We start from the raw sequence: 27,385 nt of genomic DNA, 5'->3' as shown, positions 1-27,385 counted from the left end.
TTTTTTTTCATTGCGCAACATTTCCTTTATTTATAATGCACAAATATGCGTAGTTGACTGATTTTATTTCGAACGTAAATGCTGTGTCTGACTATGGAAGGTTGCCTGAAACCCCGAAGAATCTTGTGCCTAAGCTCAACGTTACTAGAACGAACTCAGTTTCACAGCTCTGCCCGGAGATGCGTCCCCAGTGGCCGTCGCGTGAACTAACGGCGCTGCAGTCGACTCTTGCTTAAAATGCCTTCAAGAAACGTAGCGCCAACCACTACCCTTTCCCTCCATTCCACTCTCCCTCACGGCGCGGCCTCGACGGTGGTGCCGTCTGAGACGGACACCTCGAAAGAGACGACTGCTGAAGCGCTACCGGAGGAAAAAGGCAAAAAACTTTGTTGAAGCCCTGTGCCGATGTTTTCAAAGGAAAAATTTATTCCTCTGACCTTAAAAAACCATCATTTAAGGCGTAAAGCGTACGCAAATCCTGAGTGCGCATTGTTGAAGCACGACGCATATCCGCGGTATGCTCAACCACGTGCCTAATGTCGCAAACTTACCAGAGGTTCAAGTTTTGACTGCATGTCTGGATGTAAATATGGTTGCGAAGGCTTTTTTGCATACCTATTGTACAAGCAGAATCTTGCTCACCCGGGGCGTGAAAGGTCAACTTTCCTGGGTCAGAAATGCCTACAGCAGCTGGGCCGCTGCTGCTCTGTGACTTTTACAGATACGAAGTTGCTGCGCGAGTTCTGGCGACCATGAGCAATGTTTTCGCTCATGGACGGTATCGGTAATGCGAAAAACACACCGGCTGTTCTCGCAGCTAAAGATATCGCTTATTTGTTTCCATCCCAAGAAATTACAAATGGATAACAAGGACGATCTTGGTGAAAAAAACAAAACACAAAACTGAACGGGAGTTAAGAAAAATGATCTCCCCATTAATGCCGATCTCGCGTTCTACTAAAACGTTTTTCTTTAAACTTCATTCCGAGGTTTGGCCTGTTAAAGTGTGGCTTCAAAAAAAAAATATTTTCGTTTCCTCTGTTAATTGTCGGTTATGTGACACACCTGAAACCATCGAACACTGTTTTAATGCCTGCAAAGATGCAATATTATTTTGGGGGGTTCTGCAAATAATATTGAAGAAAGACTTTATTTTGAATTCCCACAGTGGGCGTTAATTGATAACCACCGAACATGACCACGAACCCTTTGACATGATTTTCCTTCTTGGACTGCATAGCCTGTGGAAAACGCGTAGGCTGGATCGGAATGCTGAGCCTCTCGTCTCCCCCGCTTCTCATGTCGGCCAGATGGTGCACCAACTTAGAGACACTTACGAAGATAGTGACTATCAACCGGACTGGCTGCCATTGTTGATGTGTTGTCTTTCCTTGCCATCGTTTTAGTGAAGTTTTGCTTAGTAGCATTCTAGTTGTGTGGTGTTGTGTTGTATGCTTCAATTGGACTTTTCGCCTACAGGCTCATTACTTTGTAAATAATGTATATAGCTCTACGTTGAATTTAAGAGCATGCAATAAATATCATGGTAAACAAAAATCTGGGGCGTGGCGCAGTTGGTAAAGCGCGAGGAAGGGGATTCATGGGATGGAGGTTCGATTCCTGGTTTATTAATTTACATTTAAATCTCACTCTCGTAATCGCGACACCTCTGCTGACAACCTTCTGTCTACACCGATGAGGCATTAAAGGCTTTTGGTAATAAAAGAAAAAGAGAATGAGTGAATAAAGCCTTTGTTTGATGGAAGGTATGACTCTCGACCGCGTTTTGGGTAATTAGGGAGTTAGGAGGGATGGGAGTATTGTTTCTCGCTCCTTCGCGGTCCTTCAAACTGTATCCCGTTTTAAAAAGATAAGCATCTAAAAAGGTAAGAAGAGGATATAGATCGGCATCTACAAGCTATGCCTTCCGAAATTGCAATGGCTGGTACGTCAAGCTTCTGCCTGGACCCCGGTATTATGTCGAACGGCTTTATAACTCCTATTTTTTAAGGCCGTCATTCACAAAAGTGCATTACCTTCTGAATGAACTCAAGATATGCTGCCAACCGAACATAAGAGCTCCTTGATTCACGCATTGAAGTGCATTCGCTGCAAATATGGCTTTCGCTGTTGAAGCAATACAAAATCACATGCAAGAAAAAAAACATGGTCAGGGGAAGTTAAGAACGCTAACGGTCATTTCCCACTAGATAGAAAAAAGGATTATGCTGCCCACTCAAATATTTCCCAAAATTAGTATATTGTTCTCCTCTGCATTGCTTGTAACCTTGCAATGATTGCCTATGTTGATGAAATCAAGTTCTGGTTGTTTGCTACATTTCATTAGCATTCGACATTAGTGTTGTAGACAATATTTCATTTTCGCTCGTTTTTGCTTGTTGCGGCAATAAATACCTTAGGTTCGTGCATTTACTAACACCCTTTCCGGCGCTATAGATACCTTGAATATCGTTTTTTAAAACCGAATTTCAGTGCTAGTTTGAAATTACAATAACTGCCCCTACAAGCACTAAAATTATGTCGTTTTCTTTTCTCTCTGTGTGTCTGTAAGGAGGGAGGGGAATCTTTCAAGGGCGGGACTTGATTACTCGCAATATAAGTTTCTTGAATAGACTCATGCGCTTCTTAAGTCATTTCCTTTCGCAGTGCGCACGCCCATTGTCACTGATTCCTCTTTCAGTAACCTCATAAATAAATCTTCACACCTGACGTTGTTTTAGAAGAAGAAAGAATATATATTTTTTTACATTGCTATATACGGAAGTACGACACTGCCGATCCGGAATTATGTTCCATGTCACACCTCGAAAGGGCGACATTAAGAAAAGAGCTTCAGATTAGGCAACGATGGAGGCCGTTTCTTCGTAATATGCTTCCGCTATATCGTTTGACTAGAGTAGCCAGACTTCATGCACTGCATGCACAGGCTGCCCAGGCTAGCAGATTTCTGCTTGTAATGAAGGCAATCTGTGCAGCGCAGTAGTGACACCCACTGCGTGACATTCTAAGGTTAGGGGGGTCCTATGCACTGAAAACTTGACTAATGTGTTTGCATTACAGGTTCTATGTCCTGAAAGAAAAAAGAAAAAACACACTGAAAAGCACAGACCGGGGCGTAAAGAAAGCAACAGTGCTTGTTAGCAAGCCGACGGTGCTCGCACTTGTTTCACAGCATTAGCAAGTGAATTGCGCAAAACACAAATGCGTTCTCCAAGGTTATGCGTCGCTTTGAAGACAGTGCTGTCGTAATGTATTTATAGTTATACTGAAGCCGTGTACAGTGTAACGGGGCACGCAAAAGCGGCGTGTGTGCTGGCCGCTCCACGCTTCCGCGCCGCGTGTAGCAGACGACACGCCCGTCAAGGAGAAAGACTTGACTGTAGCGCCGCTGGTTCTCGCCACGGCCACCTGGGACAAGCTCCTTCGCTGGGTGGTATGGGGAGTTATGAAACCTAGCTTGTTCTAGTAACTTTGCCTGAGTTTGCTTTTACAAATCGGAAGGGCACACGGGGGACGGGGGGGGCTCAAGCTTTGACTTCAAGTGCAGGACGCCACTCAATTCAGAAACAGGAGCCGCTCTTAAAAGAAAGGTAAAATGCGTGCTATTGAAGTAAACTCACATTGGGCTGACCTGTGGCAGCAAAGGAACTAGCAATGAAGCGACAGCTTCTCTTGGGCTGAAACTATATACTTCTTGTAGCGCTAAGCTACGTAGAATTTGTAGCTGTCTTAGAAACTTCAAGCTAAGGTGCCAAACAAGCTGCAATAATTGTGAACCACACGATCATGGCAGAGAACATTCAAATGATTATGCGCGCATCCTGCGTCCCAAAGAAAGCGATAAAGGTTGGCGCCACTGACTTTCAGTGTCAACAAGCAAACAGTACAAAGTTTCGCGACAATTTCGTAACATACAAGAACTGCTGATTCTGTCTCTTGTAAGGTACTGTATTCATCACAGCGAGTGAGTCTTTGGAAGCAAGCTGGATGATTTTTGAGTGGCATAATTTGCATAATTGGCATACGTTTTAGAACATCGAGAGAGTTGAGTCATTGAGAAACACGTTTGAGGAATTAGATAACAGTTTATTAGTGAAACCATAATATTACCACAAGCAAAGTTTGCGGAACTACTAAATTATATATCTAATACTGGAATTTATCTTCTCATCGGCATCCAGCCCCGAATGCGGATTTGTTCATTGTCAACTGTACGCTACCAGCTGTGCATGAAAAAGGAACTCTTATTCTTTACATGGGGCTCATTAGAACACATGAATACGTGCAGCAAAGACTCACCGTCCATCCGTCCAGTTTACGTTTAGGTAAGCTATTTCCTGTACAGTAAACTTCGAGAGCCAGATGTACCAAAATAATGCACCAGGCAACAAAAGCGCGCATCCTATTTACTAAGCCGTATTTGAGTTCACAACAAATATTATTCAGAGGCAAGTGTAGCCTAGGCGGCCGAACAAAAATGCTTTATCGCCAGATATATGACAAGCGCTTGAGGTACTTAGGTCCTGCTGCAAGCATTAAAAAGTTGGCGCATTTGTAGAGAAAATTGTTTTCCTGACATTAAGTATGCACTTTGACAAAGCGGCTGTAAATGACCTTTGCAAGGTCTTGACCTTTTATTAAAGGAAAGACCACCCTTTGAAAAAATACGCACACTTCTAACTCTCAGTAACGCCTATGGAAAGCAATATAAGCTACCTTATCTTCAAAACGTTGACTCCAATGACATTTTGGTTGACATTTCGTGTCGTCATGCTTGATGTTCTGCTTTTTGGACCAAACGCTGATGAGCACAGCGAGCTCACTTTGCAGAAGTAGGAGAGAATTTATATTTAATGGTAGGATTAGATGAGCACCGTAGAAAGCTTTAAAATATTCAATTCGATGTACGCACGTCATTTCGGTTAAGTTCAACTCCGTAAATAGAGCTTCACTCTCATTTTAAAGGTTAAGACTGGGCTGTTAAATATTAGCAAGTTTATAACGAGTTTATCCCTCATATTGTGTTTTATCCATGGCGAATACCTTGTTCGGTTGCGTTTGAATATAGCTATTCAACCAGATTCGTGGATTCGTGACTCTTTTTGTGTCCTTTAATTTCCTTGTTTTTGTTTGCATGGGCTAATTTTAACAAGGCTTACTGCAGGTTTCATTGTACTTCATGATTTTATATAGTGTCCGGACAATAATTTATTCGAAATGGTGTCTACCTGCGCCACGATACATTCATTTGCATATGTTCAACTGTGTTGTCGTTGTCTGTTAAAATAAGAATGAGGTTGTAATATATTTCAACTGGCGTCACCTAGCGGCAAAATATTTCTTTTTACTGTTACCACGCATAAAAAAAAACATACTTTAAATTACGCTCCTGTAGTAATGCTTACCGGGCTGCGCCGCTAACTGTCTTCGTTACGGAATTTTTGTACAGTCTGTCTATGTATCGAGATCTTCATACAGTCATTTATATTTCGACAAAATTATTTGAAAATTTGCCAGCAAGGGACTTTCTGTCGGCATCACAGATTTTTTTTTTCATTTTCTGGCGCCCTTCACTTCAGCATGTTCGACAATTTTTGCACATTCGGACCCAGGAGATGACCCATAAAAGCGATACAAAGTGATTGCACCACACTTTAGCTGTTCTGTTTCTCGCCATTCAGCTGTTCTCCTAGCTCTTATATATATATATATATATATATATATATATATATATATATATATTGTTACGTGGTGACAAGCAAAGAGGACAGCCCAACATGGCGATAGGGGGAAGGATGATTTATTGGTTGGCCTAGAGCGAGGGCTCCTCTCGCGCCACTGCCGATCTTCGTCTTCTAAACACTTCCCGGGGCCACCGAGCGATCGTCCCGGTCGGTTCGCTTGAAGGTGATGGTGGCTTGACGGTGAGGATGTTCAAGGAAAGACAGGAGTGAATGACTTGTTTGCCATCACGATGTCTGATGCGTGGGTGATCCGCCTCCCCTGGTGCTCTTCAACCATCGGCCACCAAAGCATCCATGGGACCGATGCCTCGAGGTCGCGTCGGGAGGCTTGGGCGGGGGTTGCGTGTTCGTGTCCATCGGTTCCTTCTAGCCATTCGGGTCCTTCGTCTCGGTTCAGGTAGGTATCTGTGTTGACCTTGTCTTTAGATCCGGGCTGGGGGCTGGGCGGTGTTAGTTGGTCGGGTATGGACTGGAAGGGCTGGGGCGAAGCTGCTCGGCGATGTCCCTGGGCACTCCGTCAATGGTCGCGGCTCACAGATGGCATCGATGCTCCAAGGCGAGGATGGAGATGACGTACGCCGCACCTCCAACCAACATATTAGATGATGACAAGCAAAGAGGACAGCACAACATGGCGATAGGGTGAAGGATGATTTACTGGTTGGCCTAAAGCGAGGGCTATATATATCGAAGTAAAAATAAAAAAAAAGACAAGTACAATCCCCAGTGCTTTCCTTCGCCTCGCCGACTGTTGACTTCTTTCATTCACATATATATATATATATATATATATATATATATATATATATATATATATATATATATATATATATATATATATATATATATATATATATATATATATATATATATATATATATATATATTAATGTCTTTATGCGTACCTTGGCTGAGATTCGGCTGAAGTTTTATTGATCCAGATTACTACCATTAGTGCTCATTGCCGTTAAACTATGCCGCTATAGCCAACTGCGCACGTCTCCTCATCTGATCTGAACTCAGGTGGCTTTCCGCAACCCGTACATCGCTTTCAAGCAAATTGCCGTGGACATCCCTGGCCCTTTACCGAAGTCGTTCACTCTAAAACGGCGGATTATCTGACTCGATACGGTGAGACCACGTCACTGGCAACTGGTACTGGAGTCACCGAATTCTGTTCACATCATCCTGCGTCATGGCGCTCCTACAGCTATCATTACCACACGTGGAGCTCCGTTTACGGACCGCTTCAGCCTGGCTGTGCTGAAGCTCACGTACACCACCCATAGGCGTACAACGTCCCATCAGCCGTAGACAAATGCAAATGGGTTGGTGGAGCACCTGAACCCTGCCTTGACGTGCATGCTTTCCATGTATGTTGGTTTCGAGCATAAAACATAGGTTCAAATTCTTCCATGCGCAACATTCGCGTATAATACGGCGCAGCGAGAAACAACGTGGCTTACTCCATTAGTCTCCGGACACCAGGTTACCACTCCGCTGGACGCTATGCTACCCGTTGACTCTGACAGTGAGACTGAACTTGCCTTCAACGTCGCCACTTATGTTCAGAACGCAGAAGAAGCAAGTCAACTGCCCAGATAGTGAATCCACCCTCCGCAGCAGCTCGACGCTGACCGCTACAACCTCGAACGCCGCTTCGTTACCTACACCCCAGGCCACTATGCGTGGTTCTGGATGCCAGTTCGTTGGCGTTGACTGTCCCAGAAATTACTGCGCCCCTACTTCGGCCTTCACCTTGTCCGCCGTCTGCGCGACGTAACATACCAAGTTGTACTAGCCTCACCATCCACTCAGCAAAACAGCAAGCTCAACGATGTTGTACACGTTGTGAGAATAAAACTGTAGTACGAGCGACTCCCGACTTACAACGTTTTCGATGCGAAGACGAGCGCTTGTCGAAGTCGGATACGTGAAGTCGGCAGCGCCGCTCCAGGCACAAAACCGGCCCCCTACAGTGAAACCTGTCCCGACGCGGAGAGACGGCAGCAGCTGGCCAGGCGCATGCGCAGAAGGTGAGAAGGAAGGAGGGGAGAGTGTGCGCATGCGGCCTACCCCTACGCGGCGCGCGCAAAATAACATTGTTGCTGCAGATGTTTCGTCGCATGAAGCCCGCGATCACCTCCTGTCCCTCAAGTTCCTTCTCGCTATTCCCGTTCGCTCGTTCGAGGCTTCCCGCATGGACGTCCATGTGGGTACTATCTTCGGCGTCGATCGCGAAGTCCGGGAACAGGACATTGCAGAGGGCATTGAGGCGGATGTAGAGATACTCGGAGTCCGTCGTCGAGGTCACCCTGTCTCTGTCCGCTTCGCTGCCCCCCCCCCACCTGACCATGTCTACATCAATGGGATGAAGTTCGCTGCTCGTCCACTCAAAGCTCGTCCCCTCCAGTGCACCCGCTGCGGAGCCTTTAGCCATCTCCGCAGCTTGCACCAGGCCTGACCGCTACTCCATCTGCGCCGGATCACACCACACTCGGAAGTGCACTTCTACCACTCCCAAGTGCTTCCATTGCGGATGTCAGCACCGGGCTGCTGATCCCTCGTGTCCCAAGTGGACACGCCAACAGCAGCTGACCACGGCACTCCGCAAGACAACAACACCAGAAGACCGGCAGCAAGTGCTCAACGAGCTACGCCCTCTTCAGCCCACTGGGTCTGCCCAGTTTGTATCCTATTCAAAGGCCCTTCAGTCACGGAGCCCCAAGCCTCCCAGCGAACCAGCTCGGGAGCCCCCTTAGCAACCTGTGGCAGTGGATATCCAAGCCACTCTCACTTCTGTAACCGAAGCGCTGCGACTTGCTGTCCAAGCGCTCATGACCCAGTTCCCACCCAAGTCTTGTGCTCGCCGATTGGGAGAAGCTGCTGCTCTCATTTCTCGCCATCATGGCCAGACCTAGGAACCGACGCAACCCTGTTCCCAGGAGACCGCGTGTCTTGCAGTGGAATGCACACTCCCTGCGAGTATGACACGCGGACCTAACAGGTCTAATCCTCCAGAATACTCTGTAATTTGATGTCTTTGCTTTACAGGATACCCGAGTCCCAGCGGAGAACCTCCGTCTACCAGGATTCACCGGGTACTCCGGCCGCTCATGCTGTTCCTACCAGGACTGCAGTGATGCCGCCTGCCTGGATCCTTCGCATCCACAACACAGGCCCCGCACAGCCATCTATGTGAGGAGTGACATACCCCACACACTGATGGATGTTGCCCAACCTGACCAAAGACAACTGGAGATCTGTACCGTGCGCGTCCGTATGGGTGACACGGACACTACCGTCGCTTCAGTATATGTCCCTCCAGGAGTTCCTTGGGAGCCCTCCTGCCTCATTGCCCTCCATTCCCGTCCAGGTAAGAATGTTCTAATCAAGCAAAGGATCAAGCAGGTTTTCGGAAACGGTACTCTACTATCGATCATATCCATACCATCAACCAGGTGATAGAAAAATGCTCGGAATATAACCAGCCCTTATACATAGTATTCATTGATTACGAAAAAGCATTTGACTCAATTGAAACTTCGGCGGTGGTGCAGGCATTGCGAAATCAGGGGTAGACGAGCCGTACGTGAAAGTGCTCGAAGATATATATAGGGACTGCACAGTAACCATACTTCTGAATAAAGACAGTAACAAAAATCCCATAAAGAAAGGTTTTAGGCAAAGAGACACGATCTCCCCAGCAGTATTCACAGCTTGCTTAGAGGAAGTATTCAGAGATTTGGAATGGGAGAAGTTAGGGATAAGGGTAGATGGAGAATACCTCAGTAATCTGCGATTCGCTGATAACATTGCCTTTCAAAGTAACTCGGGGGCTGAACTGCAAATAACGATTGATGACCTAGACAGGAAAAGTAGAAAGGTAGGCTTAAAAATCAATACGCAGAAGACTAAGGTAATGTTCAACAGCCTCGGGAAGAAACAGCAGTTTACGTTAGGTAGCGAGGCACTGGAAGTAGTAGGCAAATATGTCTGCTTAGGACGGGTAGTAACCGCAGATCCGGACCATGAAAAGGAAATAACAACAATAATAAGTTTGAAATGTAGCGCATTTGGCAAGCACTCGCAGATTATGACTAGCAGCTTACCGGTATCATTCAAGAGGAAAGTATACAACAGTTGCATTTTACCTGTACTGACCTATGGGGCTGAAATGTGGAGGCTATCCAAGAGGGTTCTATTTAAGTTGAGGACACCCAGAGGGCTATGGAACGAAAAATGGTAAGGGTAACATTAAGAGATAGTAAGCGTGCAGAGTGGGTCAGAGAAATAACTCAAGTTACTGACATTCTAGTGGAAATTAAGAAGAAGAAATGGGCATGGGCAGGACATGTAGTGCGAAGAGAGGTTAACCGATGGTCACTTAGGGTAAAAAACTGGATTCCAATGGAAGGCAAGCATAGCAGGGGGAGCAGAAAGTTAGGTGGGCGGATGAGGTTAAGAAGTTCGCAGGGGTCAAGTGGTTGCAGCTAGCACAGAACAGGGCTAATTGGAGAAATATGGGAGAGGCCTTCGCCCTGCAGTGGGCATAGTCAGGCTGGTGATGATGATAAAGGATGTTCTTATCTGCGGTGATTTCTACTCCCACAACAGGGCATGGGGCAACCAGTCCAGCACCACCCGAGGCAAAAACCTCTTGGACGCAATCAATGCTGCAAACCTGCACTTCCTACAGCCTGCCTCCTCAACCTTCATTCGGCCAGGACGGTCTTCTTTCATCGACCTGGCTCTCATCCCTGATGCCTGCCACTATTCGTGGGCCAGACCACCTGACTCTCTGGGCTCTGATCATTTCCCATCTTAATTAACCCCTCTGTGAGGGGTAGGAGGATTGAAAAGCTCTACCCCATTAGTAAATGGGCCGAGTTCAGAGAACGCGTTAAAGACATCCCACTTGCAGGTGAGTTCCTGGATCTCCTTGGACATTGCGTCAAGAACTCTGCAATTACCTGTGCAGTCCCACTCCATGCACCAGTCCCGGACCTACGTCTACTCGGACTTAGGGCCTCCAGACGAAGGTCTGAGCGAGTGGCCGGACGCACCCACCATCCCGAACATTGTAAGGCCTTCCGCAGGATCGATGCTTGCTGCCGTCGCCAGGCCAATCGCCGTTCCCGAGAGAGCTGGGCCAGCATTTGCAGATCCATACAGTCAGCCAGACAGTCCTCTGCTGCCTGGCGCATTCTCAAATTCCTTTTGCAGGTTGCCTCCAGCCGTCAACCTGTCCTGGGAGCAGCCATCGCAAGAGGCATTTCCTTTCAAGACTTGGCAGAGCAACTTGCCGACTTCCTTGCGAAGTCAGCCACGCCCCCTCCATTCGCTGAACTGCCAGTGGCGAATCCCCCTTCACCCCTCCGGGCTACCCCTTCACCACCAGCAGCTTTGGCACAGACCATCTCTGCCTTCTGCAATGATCCCATTGCCCCTCATGAGCTTCACGTGCCCTCAACCGCTCGAAGAAGAAATCAGCTCCTGGCGCTGACGGACTTACACTCCAAATGCTCCGTAATCTGGATGCCCCGGAGGAGACACGCCTCCTCGCCGTCTTCAACGACACATGAAAGAGCGGCATACTACCGGACAACAGGAGGAATGCCATCGTTGTCCCTATCCTTAAGCCCCGTAAGCCGGCTAAACAACTATCTTCCTACCGCCCTGCATCTCTCACCTCTGCAGCCTGCAAGACCATGGAGTTCATAGCCCTGGAGCGACTCACATGGATCGCCAGAGCAACCAACTTCCTTCCGGAGATGCAGACAGGATTTCGGAAGCACCACTGTACTTCAGACTCTATAGCAGACGTGGTCTCCACCCTTGAGGAAGCCAAATATGCGGGCGACGTTGTCTTCCTGGTCCTCCTGGATGTCCAGTCTGCTTTTGACAACCTGCCCAATACCATCATTGAGCAGGCTCTGGATGCCCTTGGAGTGACTGGGAAACTGCGTCGCTTTGTCTCGGCATTCCTCTCAAATCGCTCCTTCGAAGTTCGAGTTGGGCAAACACTTAGCTCTCCTCATCCTGTTACATCTGGGGTTCCCCAAGAATCAGTCCTCAGCCCATGGCTGTTCAACCTCGTCCTAGCTGGCCTGCCGAACTTCGTTCAGCAGATCAGAATCCGCAAGGTCTCCTTCTCCATCTATGCAGATGACATGCCCTTTGGATCCGAGCTCCAAAGAGACGTATTGTCTCAGCTAGGAAGGCCATGCAACAGGCACTGAATGGCGTCCAATACTTCCTAGCATCCAAGGGATTGACCCTCTCGACTACCCAGTCTGAGGCCCTTGTCTACCATCCCAGAGAAGCAAGAAGTTCCCGCCGTCTTGCAACTTTGCATATCGGAAGAACCCCCTTTCCATGGAGATGCCAGGTGAGATACCTAGGTCTCACAGTTGACGACCATCTCACCTGGATCCCTGCGGACAAAGCCCTTATTCCCCATCTGGACCGTGTAGGAAGAGCAGTCCAGCATCTCCTTGCAAATGGCAATGGTTGCTCATCCACTTGGGCAATCAAGCTCTTTGAAGCAGCAGCGACATCGGTCATCCTGTATGCCCTTCCCTTCGTCTCCCTTCGGTCGACTCGAGTCATCCGTCTCGACACGATTCGAAGGCGCTGGATTAGAAGATTCCTTGGAGTCCCTCAGTCCTCACACCCACGAAGCACATAACGTCTAATAAACTTCTTTAAACAGCTCTGGAAGGCTACAAACATCTTGTACTAGAACAAAACCTCTCACAGAAGTCGACGGAAAGAAGTTTGCTGGAAAACTTCTTTAGCACGTCTATACTAAGACGCCTTTTCGAAGATGTCTCAGATATGTTTTTGGAGACATCAATTCGATGGTTTTCCAAAGGCCTCTAAGCGATGTTTATTCAGAAACGTTTCACAAATACTGTTGTAGAAAGGGTTTACTAAATTCTAAAAGTCCAGAAAAAATACGCCATGTTTCACCTGTTCAGAATGTTGAATCCCTATTCAAAGAATGTTCACGAATCACAGCGAACATTTTCTACGCATGGTTTATTGCAGCCACGGAATTAGGCAATAATTACGGCACATAAATTGTTAGACGGCTTCGCATTACTCCGATTATTTGATAATCAGGAACATATGGTAAAAGACCGCTTTAAAATAACCTGCAACTTTGAAACTGCGGTTCGTTCTAGCGGGAACTAAAGCCCCGTCATTTACTGTCCAGCTAACCTACCGCTCGTAAGGCTGCACTGGGTTGCACACCGGTCCTGAAAGACGACGGGAGCCACGCGAATGACAACTCTTTTTTTCATGCTACGAATGCCTCTTCATTCCAGCTTGCCTGGCCAACACCAGAAAACCACCGTATTACCGCTCGTAAGGCCGCACTGGGGTAGCATACGGGTCCTGAAAGACGACGGGAGGAACGCGAATGACATGCTTCTACTCCGGCTTGCCTGGGAGCACGAGAAAAGCACCGCACTGCCGGAAGATGCATAGCAAATAATGTATACCAGTTGTTTCTTGCTTGGGCAAGAGAACAGCCAGCAGGAGAGCCCATCGTACGCTCAAACATCATTCCGCACGCTGAAGCCTGCTGCGTGGTGGCGCTCTGCTCGATGCCGATGCAATTTACAATTTGTCAACATTGCTTCATTGATTCCGGCTTTTTTTTCCTTGTTTCTTTGCAAAGCATACAATTTAAATTGAAAAATAAAATTAAACTCATAACTGTTTTTGTAATAGTTGGGTTTTGTAGGCCGGGTTTGCTTTATTACCATTTTGTCGCTGCAGTCGCTAGCGACTGCTTGCTACCCGCGCGCACCAATCGTTCAACTCATATCTTCTCGTCTTTCGACATGCTCAACGGTTGCTCAACGTGCTCTCGATGCTGTGTGTTCGGTGTGCTGTCTTTGTTTCCCGCGCTTGGACATTTACGCTGATTTTGCAGCTTTCCCGCACTGTATTTTACAACCACTGCTGCGCTGTGATATGGAGCTTATATTTCTCAACAGTAAGTAACTTTCCACTTCTCTTGTATGGTGAAAGCAGCACGCCGAAGTTGAGCCGCAGATGCGTCTGACTAGCGCGCTAGAAACACGGGTAGATAGAAAGACAAACACACATTGCGTGTTTGCCTTTCTATCTGGCCATATTTCTAGCGCTGTTTTAACGTACTGTCCAACCAACTCGCCCAACAAGCAACTTAGCTGTATTGTATTGGCTTTGTTAACTTCACTGATGCGTGCTAAGCATGTGCGGTAGCAAATGTAGAACTGAAGTATTATATCTTGAGCAGTTATTTTGTTGCTAATGATCGTGTTGAAGATCTGGAATTATATGAGTCAATTCGAAAACTTTCCGGCACTTCACAGGCATCAGATGTAGAATATTCGTGTTTTCTACCAATAAATATTTGGTAGTTGTGCGCATATGGTGTCCTATTCGTTTTTGTTGTCATCTTTGCACCGTAGCGTTTTCAAATCAGTAACCTCAGCTCACTTTAAGGTTTTCTGTGTATGTACAGGGTGAATAAAGCTTTCTTCTCTTAAAACACACTAGAAAAGACTGTTCTTTAAGTTCACGGTAGGTCAGTGCCAGAAGCATAAGGCCACTGCCTCGACCTCATTTTGTGGTGCGAGCTATGAGCAATTTTTTTTTTCATGCATGACCTACTAGGAGAATGATTTAAATGGCGTCATGGTAGGTCCGGGCATTTTGAATAGATGCTAGTGGTATCACCGTTTTTTGGTGTTTCCTTTCTCCGTGCATATTTCTTTTCTTTAAAACCCCACTAAACTCAGGCACGTAGCTCAACTGCCACTGCCTTTGGCTCGTTTGATTATTTTGAGCTTTCTTTTGTGTCTTTGCAGGTTGCTGGAATCTTGTCTATCTTAAAGATCCCTGGAAAAGGCAGAACCTGGAGTTTACGATAAGCCATTGAATTTAGCTCATCACCCAATGCCTTCAGTGTGCATTATGATTTTATATATCTGTGCAAGTTATAAAAAATATTTTTATGCAGAACCTTCTGGGCGGATGGTTCCAGTGAGTTTACACCAGTGCATTTGCATGCATGCCTGTAACTTTGCTGTTTTTTGCCAGTGCAGGTTGTTTGGAATTATTTTTGCAGAAGAATCTTCAAAAAAAGGCTTCTCAAATCCATATTGTCAACAAGTTTATTTGCTGATTGCTTTTACTTTTGTAAATGAAGTGCAATAAAAATTCGGACTGGAGAAGCATGGGTTCTTCATACATTCAGCATGTGCATTCACTATTGAGTGTAGCGATTTGTAGTTTGTGCTCATTATCTTTAATTCTGCATTGAGATCACACAATTTTTTTCTAAATTTAAATTTTACAGTTAACTGGGGAGAGGGTGAAGTGTTGAATGCTTGCATTTTCTACAGCCCTATAGGAAACAGCTAGAGATGGCACATAATCGGTGGAGTGGTAAAGGAGTAAAATTTAAAATTCTATAAAAAAAATTTAAAATTTTAATTCTCTTCAGCACAACTGATTTTGTGCCATCTCTAGCTGTGTCTTATTATGTTGTACAGAGTGCAAGCCTTCATCAATTCGCCTTCTCCCCAGTTAACTGTGTAATTTCATTAAATTTAGAAAAAATGCTCTCAAAGCAGAGCAGTGTGTGACCTCACATGCAGAATTGAGGCCAATGAGCAGAAACTGCAAATCGTTACACTTCTAAAACAAGAATAGAAACGTTCTAGCCAAGAGGGTTTAAAGGTGTCTGCTAGCACAGCTATAGCAGAGCTACAGCTGGAAGCAATGTCTAGAACAAGTATAAAAATTTTCTAGGCGAGGAGTTTTCAAGACTTCTACTGGCGTAGCGTTGCGCAGAGCTAAATGGGAGCTACAGGCAGGCTTTTAGCTCTTGGGACTACAGAACGTCGCAAATGTGACTTCTTTTAGAAGTGCCCATTTCTTGGCCTAGACATATTCTAGATTTCAATTAGCTCTTCTTGTGTTTCGTGGGCAGATTCCTGCTACCCTCGCGGAAGCTGGTATCTACCCTCTGGATCTTCTCCTAGCCCAGAAGGGACTGACCCACATTGATCATCTCAGCCATGCTCGAGATGGTGCCTCACTCCTAGCGCGGCTGCACAGCAAATCCCATTCTCGTATGGGTAAGCAGTATACAGTGCACAGAGAAATCATTGGCCCTGTCCCAGGTTTCACAGTCCTACCCTCTCCACCCAATCGACCCCCAATTCCTGTTTTTTTGGATACTGATGGCCACACCAAACGTCACACCCCTGCAGCTCCTTCCAGCAGACAACTGCAGCCCTCCTAGAGGAATGTAGAGGATCTACACTCCTCTTTACGGATGGCTCGGTTCGTCCCGCTACCTGCTGCCATGACAGCACCGCAGCTAGACCAGTCTAGGTCCTGCCGCCTGTCATTCCCTGCCAATTCAACAGCTGCTGAGCTAGCCGGTCTTCACCTAGCCGCACAGGACATCGCTTCCATTGTCTCTCCTGGACCTGTTAATGTTCTGTGTGACTCCAGATCCGCTCTGCAGCTGCTGACTGTCCACCACGGCACCAACCTCAAGGGTGAACATTCTCCGAGCCTGACTCCTAGCCCTCCAGGACTCGAGGTATCAACTGACCCTTCACTGGGTTCCAGGACATACTGGAGTGCAGGGCCATGATGAGGCGGATGCCCTTGCCAAAGCGGCGCGCGATAACGGCGCCCCAGTCACTGAGGATGTCACACCTTTCAACTTTTCAAGACCTCTCTTGAGAAGGTCAATAAGGTCGTTCCATCCTGACCGTCGTATCGCCGCTGATGAACATCTCCAACGACTCTCTGACAAAATTTCACCCCTATTGCAAAAACCAGTGCCACTGGGTGCCAGCGCCCCAGCTCCACACCTGATTATGGTCCCAGTATGACATTGCAAACTCGGCGCACTGGGACGCGGCATACTGGGACGCTCCGCACAGGCGGCACTGTTCACCCGGAGAAAAAAAAGGCGTGGGATAAAAATAAAAAGTAACGAAACAAGTTAGGTACATAAAAAAACCTAAAAAGTAAAACAAAAAAAAGAAAGAAAACTAGGGCACCAAGCGCGCCTCTAACCAAGTCCCGAGGCATATAACAATCACTAGCTCAGCCCGCTAACCACTCGGCCAAGCCGAATTTTTTTTTCTTTATTTCCTGACCGAGGACGTACAGAAAAAGACACATGTGACATCGATAACATGACAAAAGATCAAGCATTGACTTAAAGCTTCAGCCTTCCTTAGCTGAAGTTGGATTAAAAATCCCTCATATGTGACAACCCTTCAAAACTAACCATTCTGGCTCTAGTCCTAAAGCTTTCTGTTCGTCCACATATGCCCGTCTCTCACTAAAGAGCTGTCTCGCTGAACGTGCATCGACATCACCGTGCTCTACAGCCATTCTGCTTTTCCATATGGCGTGGAGAGCCAGTAGCATTAAAAGATCCAATGGTGTATCATTGTTCCTTTCTACTGGCAAGAATCGGATACCATGTGGGCTTATGGGTAGTTCCTTTTTAAGCGTCCTCTGGAGCACGTCGGCCACGCCGAAAACTGGATTTCCTTGAAACATTTCTATATTTTATGCCATGAGCCGCCTTTATAAGGTTGGGACTTCATGTTTCGCAGTTTACAGGTCATTGCTACCGCTCTAACAATTGCAACTTCTGGATCATTTAGCTTGCCGTCTGCTCTCACGACTAGCAAATAATGTTCTGGGTGCCTATGCGCGCTATTTTGTGCACTGGAATCATTTTAACATGTGGAGTTTGACATCGCTGGCAAATTTACCAACGCCGGTTCTTTGGTGGTGCTCTGCTACCGTGGGCGTAATTTTCGCTGAACACGGAGCTTTAGTAGTAGCCTTCAAGGAAAAAAGTGCGACCAAGCTTCAATACCGGCAAGCGCCGCAGCGATGACCCTAATTGCGTGTGACTAAACCTGATTTGTATGTAAACATTGCAGGAAGCGTTGCGACGACCGAGGGCTCGGCTGCTTGATACGCAGAGTAAGAAGGAGCGCAAAAGCTTGAGAAACACGCCAAATATTATGTATTACAAGCGCTGTATGTTGTTGCTTTTTCTTTCATGGGCCCATCGCTCGGTAAACTACTCTCTTCCTGGTTTTAGTTTTTCTTTCTGCTATTTATACTGGGCCGTGGTGCAGGCTACGCTCGCCTGCGATTGAGCCCGCATTGAACTTTTTGGCAGTAATCATTGCGTTAGAGTGCCCTTAAGATCAGCTGTGAAGTTGGTTAGGCATGGTAGTCCACATTATTCAATTCCAGCTTTAGTTGTGCGTTAATCGTCAGTGTGTCATGAGATCGAGGCGCGGCGGTTGTTGTCTCTCTCGAAAAGCTCGAAACGACCTATCGAAACATGGAAACTCTAGAAAAAAGATACTGCCTTTGTTTTCTTACAAATGCGCAACGACTTCGCAGCAAAAACCGCTTGTTTGAACTGCATTTTTTATATGCCCCCCGATGGTCGATTCAAAGTACGCTATTGCCCTGTTGGCCCCTGAGGGATGCTACTGCGGCTGACGCCGCAGGCCGCACCGGCTATACTGGGGCACTGGAACCAGTGCGGCCCCCAGCGCAGATACAGTGCTTCTCCCAGTGCATCGCGGATGCCAGCGACACACCCAGCGTCAAAAGTCTAATCCCAGCGTTTTTCTCCCATCGCACCAGTGCAGCCAGTGCCTTCCCGTTACTGCTCCAGTGAATATCGCAGACCTCCAGCGTTCCCAGCAGATCCAGTGAAAAACCAGCGCGAAAATCTTACTGGTTTCGCACTGGAGACGATGGTTTTTGCAATAGGGACGGAAGGACAAATCCCTCCCCCTACAACTTCGAATAGGCTGCACGTGGACTCCATCTCGTATCTATGCCTGTGGCCGAGCTCCCAGCCCAGCCTGTCCCTCTTGCGGCAACACTGGCACACTGGGGCGCTTGCTCCTTGTCTGTCCAGTCTCCGCTGGCCATTGCCAGAAACTTCTGACTGGCTACCAGAATTTTGGTCTCCCTGCTGATACGGAAGGACAATTGCTCTTCCCGGCTCGGAACCAACTTTCTGCTCACCGGCTCCTCTGATTTATCTGGAGGAGACCGGCCTCAGCTCTATTCTGTAGGCCTGCATGGGCCTATAGTGCTACGTTCTGAAATGGCGGCGTCATCTGCGGCGTCAGCAACCTCCCCCTCCCCTACCTCCCCCTAATTCCAACTTCCCCTTCCCCCTGGTCACCAAGAGTGATGCCACAAAGATGGAGAACATAAGACGTGACCAGTATCCCCACCCCAAAAAATAAACCATAGGCACCACCACCACCACCAAAATGCATCTGGATGCATTCGGCGCCGGGCGCCATCGGACCACGCTGGAAGCCGCCCAGCGCACCGCCGCTGAGCGCCGCCGGAGTGTAGCAGGTCGCGTTTTGGCCGATGTGACGTCGCCGTGTCGCTACGTCGGAGTATAACCACGCCTTCAGGCGGCATGCAGTCCATTATGTGATGTCAGATTTGTGGTTTTCCTATTGTATGCTTTTTCTCTCCGCTCTTCAATCTGGTGGTAATACCGCATTGAGGCGATGCTCCAGAGGAGAGGCGTAATTCCGCTTTCTCAACGGTAAACTATAGGGTCCCGGAACTTCTTTAGCCTCACTGGCTGTTCCTCACAGAGTTAAACTGCGATTGTTGCTGAGAGGTGTGTGTGTACGCAGCATAAATGTAATTTATTTAAACATTCTGTGTTGTAAAAAAAAAGTTCAGAAAAAAGTACACTCACAGGATTCAAACAGTTCATTCAGGGCTGAGCAGTGTTAATCCATTCAACCATAGATTTTTTTTCATTGCAGCATAAACAGACATTAAAAAATAATAGTGATGGAATGGCGGCGTTTAAATGCGCTTTTATTCGTTTAGTCAATATTTGTGCTATTTGTCGCCATGTGATGTCGCTCAGAGAACCCTACTGTTAAGAGAACAGAATCACGCAGAGGAGAGGGCATTGATACGTGTGTTAGGTGTAGAAGAACAACGAAGAATGACCGCATTCGGTACAGGTAGAGGATGTTGAAGAGTACCCCCCGCACTTGGTGCGGTCTTTATGCCACCGAAAGAGTTCTCTGAAGTTCTGAACTGCGCGCGCTTCCGCATTCTAACAGCTGTTACTGTATGTATGTATGTATGTATGTATGTATGTATGTATGTATGTATGTATGTATGTATGTATGTATGTATGTATGTATGTATGTATGTATGTATGTATGTATGTATGTATGTATGTATGTATGTATGTATGTATGTATGTATGTATGTATGTATGTATGTATGTATGTATGTATGTATGTATGTATGTATGTATGTATGTATGTATGTATGTATGTATGTATGTATGTATGTATTGTACTGTGATAGTCATCGCCATCGACATGCACCTGTGCGTTGTGCGACGAAGACGAAGAAGAAGTACGCTGGGCTCGCCGTTGCAAGGTCCTGTCCTCACAGCTCTCCATCTGAGCGTCAATAAACGCCCTATTACAATTGGCGGAGGTGCCGGAAACGATCCCACCCAAACTGGAACTGCGAAGCCGTACACTACCCTCTACGACCGCCATGCAAGACACTTCGACGCTGCCGGCCGTTCCACCCACGATCATGTGTGCTGGCGTCGTGCGCCAGCGTGACCCTTGCCTGTTCAGCGGCACGGCCGATCAAGATGTCGACGACTGGCTGTCATCCTATGGAAGAGTAAGCACCTACAACAAGTGGGATGACTCATACAAGCTCAGTAACGTCATATTCTATCTGACGGACGTGGCGAACCTCTGGTTTCGCAACCATGAGGCTGACCTGTCATCTTGGTCGACATTTAAAAAGAATTTCGCGGAAGTGTTCGGCCGCCCGGCAGTGCGTAAGCTTCGTGCCGAACAACGTTTACACGATCGTGTTCAGCGCGCTGATGAGACCTTTACCAGCTACATAGAAGACGTCGTTGATCTCTGCAAACGAGTCGACCCGGCCATGCCGGAAGCAAACAAAATCCGCTACATCCTCGAGGGCATTTCTGAGGACGCCTTCCAGATGCTGGTAGCGAAAGATCCCACCAGCGTTAGTGAACTCGTGAAGCTTTGCCAGAGCTACGACGAGCTCCGCAAGCGGCGCGCTTCTAGGCGCCGCTCCAGTGTGTGCGACGAAGGCGTATCCGCATTAGCCCTGGGTGGTTCGCCAACTTCTGAAGGGAGCCCGCTGAATCAAAAGATCAAAGATTTTATTCGTGAAGAGGTCGCACGTCAAATCTCACTCCTTCCCCATTTTCAAGACTCGGGCCGCCTCGTTCCTGAACTGGCTCAATCTTTGGCCCTGCTATACGCCGTGTCGTGCAAGAACACGTCGCTGATGCCTTGCCGTCCAACCCCGTGGTGCCGCCTGTGACGGCACCTCTCACGTATGCCCAAGTAACGGCTAGGCCACCACCTTCGCCCACGTCTGGCTCCTATGTGCAGGTCCCTGCCTACCGTTCACCGCCGCATGCTGAGCCTTCGTTTCAAGCCCCACCCTCAAGGTTCCGCCCACATCCTATGAAACCTTGGCGTACTACGGACAACCTTCCGATTTGCTATGCCTGCGGTCGGCCGGGCCATGTTGCGCGCCTTTGTCGCCAGCGCCTCCAACCTTCACAGCCTGACATTCGATTTTACCCGTACGATACCGACTCACGCTCGCAAATGATTCCGCCCGGTTCTCAATTTGTCCCACAAGATCGCCAAACCTATACCACTCGTCGATCACATTCTCCTCGGCGCCGATCGCTTTCTCCAATGCTGCGACGTTCTACCAGCACCGTTGAGGGAAACTAACAGTCGCAGTTCCGGGGGCAAGAACTGCGCTTGTTTCGAATTCCTCAAGTCCTCCATGCCGTCCCGCTAATGTTATCAAAGTTTCTGTAGAAGGCGCCACAGTTCTCGCTCTCGTCGATACCGGTGCAACCGTCTCCGTCATCAGTGAAGCGCTCTGCCGTCGAATTCGCAAAGTGACCACTCCGATTTCCGACTTTTCGCTCCGCACCGCCTCATCACAGCACATTCACCCCTCCGCATCTTGCACAGCCCGTGTGCTCATTCAAGACGTCTTGTACCCCATCGAGTTTATTGTTCTGCCGAACTGCTTGCATGATATCATCCTCGGATACGATTTTCTATCGACTCATCAAGCCGTTATTGACTGTGCTCGTGCACAAATTGCCTTCGCCCCCCTCTGTGATGCCCCCTTCTGTGATACCCCTCCCCGCACTGCAAAACTTCTCGTCGCCCATGACACCGACATTCCTCCATTCTCTGCTGCCCTCCTACCACTGTCTTGTGAGTGGGTAACTCCTTTGACTGCGATTTTTACACCTTCCGAAGCCACCTCCCGTCATCCCTGCCTCCTTTTTCCGTTCGCTGTTCTCGAAATTCAAGACGGCAAGAGTGCACTTTACGCCTCGAACCCATTTTCTTGCCCAGCAGTCCTGCTCCGTGGCGAATGCATTGGACGTCTTGAAGAGCTTGATCCCAGTCATATCACCACTCTTGCTGACTCAACCCCCTCCTTCGACGTTAGTCTGTGCTCTTGCGATGTTGCGACCGCTTCGACGCCCTCCGACGTTTTCCAACATGCTATTGATGCTGATCTTCCACTTGCGCAACGTGATCAACTTGTCGCCCTCTTGCAGAACTTCGCTTCTTCATTCGACTTTCCTCGAACTGACTTGGGCCGCACGTCTGTCGTAGAGCACACCATCGACACCGGTAAAACTGCACCTTTGCGCCAGCGCCCCTATCGCGTGTCGGCTTCGGAGCGCCAAGTAATTGCTGATCATGTGGACGACATGCTCCGTCGGGGTGTCATTCGGCCATCCCACAGTCCCTGGGCGTCTCCAGTTGTGTTGGTACCTAAGAAAGATGGCTCCTTCCGGTTTTGTGTCGACTACCGCCGGCTCAACAAGATCACGAGCAAGGACGTCTATCCTCTGCCACGCATCGATGACGCACTAGACTGCTTGCAGGGCGCCGAGTTTTTCTCCTCGTTGGATTTACGATCTGGCTACTGGCAGGTGCCAATGGCTGACGCTGACCGCTCTAAAACTGCCTTCATCACACCAGATGGATTATATGAATTCAACGTCATGCCCTTTGGGCTTTGCAACGCCCCGGCCACATTTGAACGCCTCATGGACACTGTGCTTCGTGGATTCAAGTGGCGAACCTGTCTTTGCTATCTCGATGATATCGTAGTCTTTTCTACCGATTTTCAATCCCACCTGCTCCGACTGAAGGACGTTCTCACTTGTCTCGCTACCGCCGGCCTCCAACTGAATCTGAAGAAGTGCCGCTTTGCTGCTCGCCGACTAACAATTCTAGGTCATGTCGTTTCTAAGGATGGCATTCTTCCCGATCCCACCAAACTTCGTGCAGTTGCCGAATTCCCACGCCCAAAATCACTGAAGCAGCTACGAAGTTTCATTGGCCTATGCTCCTACTTTCGCCGCTTCATCTTAAATTTCGCCTCTATTATTGCTCCTCTCATCCAGCTCCTCTCCGGCAGCTCCGACCTCTGCGCATGGACACCTGCTTGTGATGACGCCTTCAACACTTTACGCCGTCTTTTAGTTTCGCCTCCCATCCTCCGCCACTTCGACCCGAATGCGCCAACTGAGATTCACACTGACGCTAGCGGTATTGGGATAGGCGCCGTTCTCACCCAACGCAAACCTGGTATCCGAGACTATGTGGTGGCGTACGCAAGCCGCACCTTGACCAAGGCAGAGTCCAATTATTCTGTTACGGAAAGAGAATGCTTGGCCATTATTTGGGCCATCGGCAAATTCCGTCCGTATGTCTATGGCCGACCATTTTATGTGGTCACTGATCATCACGCTCTGTGCTGGCTGGCGTCCCTCAAGGACCCGTCCGGCCGCCTTGCTCGTTGGGCTCTTCGCCTCCAAGAGTATGACATTCGTGTCATATATCGCTCAGGCCTCAAGCATACTGACGCGGACGCTCTTTCGCGCTCACCGCTGCCTCCCTCTTCGTTGCCTGATGAGATCTGCGCCTACGATTTGTCTTCGCTTGCCACTATTGACATGGCCACGGAACAGCGGCGCGACCCGTGGATATCTACACTTCTGGACTTTCTTTCAAGTCACTCTCCAGGTCGTCTGTCTCGGGCGCTTGCCCGCCAAGCTCACCATTTTTCAATTCGTGACGGGCTGCTCTATCGCCGCAATTATCTTCACGACGGAAGGAAGTGGCTTTTAGTCATCCCCCGTCATCTCCGCGCCGAAATTTGTGCTGCTTTCCATACTGATCCCCAGTGCGCCCACGGCGGAGTGTTGAAAACCTACACGCGCTTGCGTCTACGCTTCTTCTGGCGTGGAATGTACCGCTTTGTCCGCCATTTTGTCCGCTCCTGCCAGTCTTGCCAACGCCGAAAAACTCCTCTCAAGTCATCTGCTTCGTTGCAGCCGTTGCCCTGTCCTGCCCGTCCGTTTGATCGTGTCGGCATAGATCTATACGGTCCCCTTCCTACAACTTCAGCTGGCAACCGCTGGATTATCGTGGCAGTGGATCATCTAACCCGCTACACTGAGACATCATCATTGCCCTCTGCTTCCGCACGCGACGTGGCTGCCTTTATTCTGAAAAACCTGGTTCTTCGCCATGGTGCCCCTCGCGAACTGCTCAGTGACCGCGGACGCGTTTTCTTATCAGACGCTCTTGAGGCTCTCCTGAAAGAATGCCGCATCATACACCGCACCGCTACCTCGTACCACCCTCAGATGAATGGACTGACAGAACGTTTTAACCGCACTCTCGGTGACATGCTGGCTATGTACGTGAACACCGACCATTCCAATTGGGACCAAGTTCTACCGTTTGTTACTTACGCATATAACACCGCGACACAGGCCACTACTGGATTCTCTCCATTCTTTCTCCTTTACGGGCGCGAGCCACCCTGTACTATGGACACACTTTTTCCCTACCGCCCTGACGTTTCCGAATCTTCCCCGCTATCCGATGCCGTCACGTACGCAGAAGAATGCCGTCAGCTCGCCCGCTCTCTCACAACAGAAAATCAGTGGCAACAAAAATACCTCCGTGATACCGGCGAAGCTTCGTCATATCTCCCGGACACACTGGTGTGGCTCTGGGTGCCCTCCACAACCCCTGGCCTTTCAAAGAAGTTTCTTGCTCGCTACCACGGGCCATATAGGGTCCTCCAGCAAACATCTCCAGTCAACTACGTAGTTGAGCCCATCACGCCCTCTGCGGACTTGCGTCGCCGTGGTCGTGAAACAGTTCACGTGAACCGATTGAAGCCATTCTATGACCCCGCTGTGCTTTCCGCGCCATAAGTCGCCAGGATGGCTCCTTTTTTACCCGGGGGGAAAATGTACTGTGATAGTCATCGCCATCGACATGCACCTGTGCGTTGTGCGACGAAGACGAAGAAGAAGTACGCTGGGCTCGCCGTTGCAAGGTCCTGTCCTCACAGCTCTCCATCTGAGCGTCAATAAACGCCCTATTACAGTATGTATGTATGTATGTATGTATGTATGTATGTATGTATGTATGTATGTATGTATGTATGTATGTATGTATGTATGTATGTATGTATGTATGTATGTATGTATGTATGTATGTATGTATGTATGTATGTATGTATGTATGTATGTATGTATGTATGTATGTATGTATGTATGTATGTATGTATGTATGTATGTATGTATGTATGTATGTATGTATGTATGTATGTATGTATGTATGTATGTATGTATGTATGTATGTATGTATGTATGTATGTATGTATGTATGTATGTATGTATGTATGTATGTATGTATGTATGTATGTATGTATGTATGTATGTATGTACGTATAGCAGTTGAGAAGAAAGCACTCTGAACCAGGAATTACATCCTTATAAATTACACTGACGCACTCCACTCTTAGAAACATAACAAGGTTTTACTGACGTTTCGACTGGGGACCAGTCTCCATCAAAGGGAGGCAGCTACAGTGTGCCTGAGTTAGATTCCTGAAGAAGAAAAAATAATAAAAAGAAAGAATAAAGATTCAAACATGCAAATGCATGTGATGAGTCACTGTTCACAAAGATGTTCACTAGTCACAGTAAGGTGCACACGGAGGCACAACATAAGGCTTCGGAGTCACGCATACACACGCACAAACACAGAGGCCAGTCTATCGAGCATCAGTTGCACATGTGTCCGAAATTCTTAACAAATGATTAGGAGCTCAAGAAAAAGCAGTATGGTAAGGTCGGCGCGAACGCAGTGCCTTGACCAACAAGTAACCTAGCCCCTCAAAAAAGTACCTCAGCAGGACAAAGCCGCCAGGCAGACACCAAGACATATATGATTCTGGAAGTGAGACCAGCGGCATTTCTCCCTCAATTTGGACGGCACACAATACACGCGCCTCCAGGTGCAGCGTCCCGTCAGTGTTCAGTCACGACGACGCCTGGCGCAAGACAGATAGACCCGGGAAAAAAGGATTTCTACTTTCTTGGGGAGAGCGAGATACCCAATTCCAACGCGAAAAAAACGAGTAAATAATTTATATATATTGCCACGGTGTTGGCAACTGGGGTTAGCTTGACAGAGCCGGTACAGGTGGAATTCCACGTTCCGAATTTTAGGTATGTCCTGCAAGTGCGGAGCCGATTCACTCCATCGTTTTTTGGCTCCGAGCGCCGCCTGGCATTCCTCTCTCCTTAATCGTAACGCACACAGTCACACGTGCACACAAGCGGACGAAATCAAACAAAAAAGTTTGCAGATGCAGTTTGTCAGTTACCGCGCAAAATACGGCTTCATTCGCTAGACAATAACTGTATCTGAACGAAGTAGCCGACGGCCTCTGTGCTGTGGTCCATCCGGGAGCACCTTGTAGTTGACGTTGCTGAGGCGCCGCAAGATTTTAGATGGTCAAAAGTAGCGGCAAATTAGCTTTTGTGATAGGCCGCGGCGTCGAACAGGAGTCCACACCCCCACCTGGTCCCCGGTGTTGTTGGAACTTGAGTGAAACAGCGGGAAAGAAGCCCAAAGGTGAAGCGAAGAAGGGACAGGAAAGAGCGCTCAAGTCACAATGAACCAACTAGCCCAGCAAAACGTTCTATTGTTGGAAGTTTGTCTGTGGCAGAGGTTGTACCGCGTGAACCCTTGTCCCTTTGCTCAGCGATATGGACGCGTGCTGGTTGGCGTGCTTGCTCAGCATCTTGGGCAAACTGCTCAGCGTCAGAACAAAGCTCGCTATCTGTTCCGCAAGGCAGCATTGCGTCCAGCATCGTGCGAACCTCCCTGCCATAAGCGAGGCAAAACGGCGTGAAATTTACGTGGCGTCTCTTGGATTGCCGTATTGTACGCGAATGTCACGTACGGTGGGGTCGGATCCCACGTCTTGTGCTGGGCGTCGAAATACATAGCCAGCATGTCCGCGATGGTCGTATTAAGCCTTTCCGTCAGCCCGTTGGTCTGCGGACGGCAAGCAGTAGTTTTTCGATGCGCCAAACCGCTGAGATGAAACACTTCGGC

General features: G+C 48.2%; 1 long non-coding RNA gene across 1 annotated transcript in view; it reads right to left on the bottom strand.

Annotated features, from left to right (window-relative positions):
• The window catches only part of LOC146200918 (uncharacterized), an 87,395-nt gene extending 82,846 nt beyond the window's left edge, over positions 1 to 4,549 (bottom strand). The window contains exon 1 of the long non-coding RNA XR_014704858.1: positions 4,321 to 4,549. This is a non-coding gene — a long non-coding RNA (uncharacterized LOC146200918). The remainder of the gene's footprint in view (positions 1 to 4,320) is intronic.
• Between the last annotated feature and the right edge of the window lie 22,836 nt (positions 4,550 to 27,385).

The sequence above is a fragment of the Amblyomma maculatum genome, chromosome 2, assembly GCF_055883805.1.
Source record: "Amblyomma maculatum isolate TAMU_Amacu chromosome 2, ASM5588380v1, whole genome shotgun sequence".
Taxonomy (NCBI): domain Eukaryota; kingdom Metazoa; phylum Arthropoda; class Arachnida; order Ixodida; family Ixodidae; genus Amblyomma; species Amblyomma maculatum.
The sequence above is the reverse complement of the archived record's forward strand: the minus strand, read 5'-3'. Positions and strand labels throughout refer to the sequence as shown.